Source organism: Hippocampus comes, unplaced genomic scaffold (assembly GCF_001891065.2).
Source record: "Hippocampus comes isolate QL1 unplaced genomic scaffold, H_comes_QL1_v1.1 scaffold299, whole genome shotgun sequence".
NCBI classification, from domain to species: Eukaryota; Metazoa; Chordata; class Actinopteri; order Syngnathiformes; family Syngnathidae; genus Hippocampus; species Hippocampus comes.
The window spans coordinates 940,243-945,749 of NW_017805694.1; positions in this window are offsets into that span (position 1 = coordinate 940,243).

A 5,507-nucleotide genomic window follows, 5' to 3' on the forward strand; every position below is an offset into this window, starting at 1 on the left:
ATCCCCCAAAAGCAGGATAAAAATGTGCAAGGCAATTCCACCGGTGTCGGATGGCAGATGGCAAAAGTCTCGAGTTTGCAAAAATTGGCGACGCTTTAAAATTAGACACGGGATGCAAAGCTTGCCCCGAGCCGCGTTTGCGCACCCCAACAACAACAAGAAGGGCAACAACTGACCACCAAGGCCCCAACATGCGTATCATATACGACAGCTCAGTCGAGTCTTGTATCGCGCCGTATCGTATGGTATCGTTTGCTGTCGGCATGGCAACAGTTTAGCCAATCAGATGGGAGCACCGCCACAATAGCACACTGTGTCATGAAATCTCCTCTGATATCGAGGCATATGAGCGATCGTAACGCGATACGACGACATTCTACCTTCGCCATACAAACGCCCCCTCATCCAATCAGATGACAGATCATGTGGATGAGATGGATGGGAGTTTTGATATCATATTGTGATGTATGGGATCAAATTGCGGCTGTGACTTATTTAGCCCGTCGCGGATGTTCCAATCCAATGAGAAACGAGTTAAACCATAGTTGTAATATCCTGTCCCATCGTATCATTGCTGATATTCACCTCGCCGGAAAAAGATCGTCCAAAGCGCATGAGCCTTCATACGGTATCGGACGCCATGATGTAATCTTGCATCTTTGTGAGCGAAATGGTCACTATGAATAGTGGCGCATGGTATCGCATCCGGGCGTGATTTGGGTTCACTTGCCCGGCAACAGTTTGCCCCAACTTCACTTGTTTGGGGGAATCGCGTGATATCGTATCGTAGCGTATCATATCCAGGATGTGACATACCTGGCCAACATATACAACACCATACGGTAGAAAATGGCAGCATCTTGTCATATTTAGTCCTATTCGTCACACGTTAGCCAATATTATCTCATGCCGCCTTGGCTCGCGCGCCAACAGTTTGCCAGGTCAAAGGGTCGGGCGTAGCGCGTAATTTAATATCGTATCGTATCATAAACTCCGGTGTCGTATGACATCATCCGAAGATGACCTTGCGAATCAACGGCAACAAATTGAAATCGAATCAAGTATGATATCGCGGCGCGGGTGAACACGCCCGGCAACGGTCCAGCACGCCGGTCCTCATCGCATCGACGCTCCACGCCAGTGACAGAGTGAAGAGTTGATCCAATGAGCGGAGGAGCTCAGGCACACATTATTCCGATTAACGCGTTCCTCCGTCCTATTTCCGAGTCGCAGCTGTGAGGCGCTTGCCCAGCTCAAAGGGTCCCGGCGTCCCACCTCCCGAACGCTGACGACGGCAACGTGTCGGACGTGTGAGCCCCCGCCCCCTGGAGAATTTTGTTGCCGTCCGTCTCGGCGCTAAAGTGTTGACCCCCCCGCCATGTGGCGGCGTGCCACGCCCATTTGCAGCTCTGCAAATAGACGCTGCCGACCCACTGGGACGCCAAGCCCGGAAAAATGACCCCGTCACCACCATCTGCTGTTGATCCCACAAGAAGCAAACAAATACTTTGCCTGAGCCGCATCGTAATTGACGGACACCTTCCAAACAATCCAAAAACATCGACGACAACACGGCTGTCTTGAGTCAGTCGAAGGTGAAGAACGCGACGAGAGGGAAAGTTTGAGCGGAACTTTTCAGTGGACTCACACCAACTGGGAAGTTCTTCTCGACCAGGGGTGTCAAACTCATTTTTTGTCGCGGGCCACTTTGGGGTGACGTCTTCCCTCGGAGTGAAACGAAATGAATGTTAAAATATGATTACTTGTACACAACAAATTGATGTTTTGAAGCCAGTTTTGAAATCAGTCAAGTCAACGATCATAGTTTGTTCAATTATTGTTTGACTGAGTGTGAACAGAAGAACAAAATGATTGCAAAATCTCAACGTTATTTACGACACGTGATAATTTGACATTTCGGTCCAGGTTTGAGAAAGGATCATGGAAGTTGACGGACATGATTTGCTTTCGCGGCCCACATAAAACGATGTGACGGGCCGGATCTGGCCCCCGGGCCTTGAGTTTGACACACGTGTTGTTGACCCTCGAAATCAGAGGTCAGCTTTTTTTTTTTTTTCCCCCAGTGAGCGACTTCTTGGGTAGTGAATAACACGGAAGGCAAGCAGTAACATACTCCGAAAATGCGTTTTGCTCTTAATAATGCAAAGCTGATCACGATTTTTCAAAATATTGATCAACAACGGGTAGGAAACCGAGAAATCTCAAAATGCAGTCCGCCTGGTGACATTTTCACTTCCGTCATCATTCCTCGGAAATGACAATGTCCCACCGCTCCCGAGCTATTTTTAGAAGCGGCCAGCGGGCCTTTGGAGGACACCCTCCCAACATTCCAAGTCCGAAACACAACCTGGAAATCAACAGTGCGAGCTCCATGGACCAAGCGTTCCGATCTGATCCACCTGCCGCGGGTTCTCCTCAAACTGCGGACCTCGGGGGGCCGCCGTCCCGCTTGCTTGACCCGTTTTCCTTCTTCCAACACACCCGAAGCTCCGTCAAAGGCCGACAGCCGAGCCGGTCATTTGAATCGGGCGTGTTGGAAGGGGGAACTTGCCAAGCAAGCGGGACGGCGGCTCTCCAGGGCCGGAGTCGGCCGCCCCCTGCACCAGAAGCGGTAAGTGGACTTGATTGACGGCCCGACATCACGGCCTTCACTTGCTTCGGACGGACTTGAGCTTCACATTTGAACAGGAGTGGGAGCGGGGCTTTGGAAGTGGGACACCAGAGCCGACAATGGCGTCGGGACCAGGAATGGCAAATTGCAACACGTCGCCGCCACGGACGGATGAGCAAACGGACATCGGTTGGAGTCCAAAGCAATTTTCGGACGGGCTCGGTGGCGTTTGATGATGAGCTCTCGTAGCGCATCGGTCGGGAACGACGGGGCGATTGGGCGAGAGGACCGTCGGGAGCGGGATTTGGATTTTTCCTTACCTGAGCTAAGCAGCAGAAAAGAAGGAGGAAGCGTGAGGCGTGGAGGTCCCCGCTGGCCCGAAGCGGCTGTCGGCTTCTGCGCACTTGCCGCGCTGATTATGTTCTTGTGTTATAGCGACATTCGATCCGCCGCGCCTCCGCATTGGCCGGGGTGCCGGGCGGTGGGGGGGGCCCCCGTCTCGGAGAAGCGAGCCCTCCTTCCCTCTCCGGGTCCTCAATAAGGACATGCCAGCCCCCGGGTAAGGGAGGAGGAGACGCTGGCTCAAGTTTGGACAAGAACCAGCGCTGGCCAAAGTCTTTGGGCTATTCTGGGAACACGGCGCATTTCGCACTCGAGCAAGAAGAAGAAGAAGAAGAAGAAGAAGAAGAAGTGAGGCTTCGTGGTCCAACAGCTGCTCTCCGCGTTCTCCTCTTACGTGCATTCTCCTCTCATCTTCCCAACGGTGCCGTCACGACGTCCTCCAATTTGTTGCCTCCCGATGTTCTCGGACAGTCCCCTCTCACCGTGCGGCCCCCCCGAAATGGTTTTCCTGTCGGCATTCTGTCGACGCTCTCTCGCTTTTCTCGAAGGGTCTCCCCTGACCATCCTGGAACATTCTCTTCAGAGATTTTGGCCTCTCAGCGTCGTCGTTTTTTTTAAAGTTCAAAATTCCCTTCTGAAGAACCGAATAATGCTATTGAACCTTCTCGTGTCAAGTGTCGTCCTCTGAATATTCTCTTCTCGACGGTCTCCTCAGATCAATGATCCCCTCTCAAATAATCGATTGGAATTATTTGGATTCATTCATTGGGTCTCTTTCGGAGATCTGTTTACAATGTTGACGACGAGTGTTGGAAAGCCCTCATGACAGAGCTCACACATTCCACTTGGGGGCGCTGCAGTACCATTGCATCAAGTGAGTGAGACCCCGCCCCCTCCTTCCCCCCCGCCATTTTTTTTTTTACATGCCAATGGACCAGAAATAAACCTCACCTGTGCTCGTTCACTCGCACTTTCCGCTGCAACAACTTAAGTGACTCCATCCATAAAGCGACGTTCCTGTAACATGAAATAACACGACATCACACAATATGTCATGTAACATGATTCTGTGGAAAATAACATCACGTGACATGTCATGTTATGTAATACTGTGCCGTAAAATAGCCCGATGTACAAACATAACATGACAGGTGACGTACCTGAAGTGACACCAGACAATATTGCACGTGACAAAATGGAACACAACACAACACAACATGTAATGACCGCACATAACCTACGGCGTGTGCACATAAGCGGTGCGCCGACGCACATGAGCACTTGAAATTGAAAATTGTAACTTCGCATGAAACGATATGCGACGCAATGCGCTGCGTAACAAAACGGACAGACATTGAGCAGGACGCCATCACGCAACGTAGCACCGAATGTGTCAACGTGCAGAGTCACGCGGCCTGTAACAAAACAGCAACATCCCTTAAGCCATTGTCCAATCTGCTTCTCCTCACGAGGGTCATGCTAACGATGTCATGCCGACTGTAACAAAGTGTAACAACAACAACAACAATATGGAACAGGAAATGTCATTACGTGCAGCGTAATGTAACAAAACCTGACATAACGCAAGAACATGAAACGTAACGCAACACGCGCGAACATATGTCACGCGCGCAACGTTCCGCGACAAAACGTCACAAACATGAAACGTAAAGTGAGACAAACATACCATGATGTCATCACGTAACGCGGCGGGATGTGACAAGGTTACATAACGTGACGCAAGGGTAACGTAGCCTAGCGTAACACAAGGTGTCACGTCTCCGTACGTCACCCCAGCGTAGCCGACGCCATACAGCGCAATGTCACGCCACTTTAACGCGAGGTGTGTAACATTCGTGTCATGATGCACAGCGTAACATACCTTGCCAACGTCGCCGCGAATCCAAAGGCTGGGCCGGCCGGGGGGGCTAATGCGGGGGTCCCTTCCGCATGCCCCGGGGGGTGAGGGAGACCTGAAACGTTCTGTTTCCAGCTCGCGGCCCACTCGGCCGCTGCTGTCACTCTGTTTATTTTGGGACTGTCATGGCGTGCGGTCCTTGCGTTCGGAGCCGGGAGGGGGTCGAGTGGGGCGCGACGCAAGGCAGCCGCTTTGACACTCCGGGCTGCGACAAGCAGGCAGCAGCCGGACCGACGGCCGCCCGCCAGCACCACTGGACCAGGTAAATGCACCTTTTCTCTTCTTCCGTGGCCACGGTCGGGGGTCGACCTCACCTTGCCCACGTTTGCTGGCGGGTGGTGGCCTGGCATGGACTTTGAACGCTTCATACTTGCGCTTGCAATGTGAATTCCTGACTGGACTTGTCTTGCTTGAAGGGGAACCTGCCTGCTGCGCTTCAGCCGCCAATCGCAAGCCGGTAAGAAAATGTGTGCGTGCATGCATGTGTGTGTGTGTGTGGGGGGGGGGTGTAGGTTTTGCCTCTGATTGCGGAGCGAGAAACAATTTGTAAGCAGATCCATCTTCCAGCTCAGAGTGGGAGCAGTCAAGTCTTGAAAGCTAGGCGCCGGGGGAGAG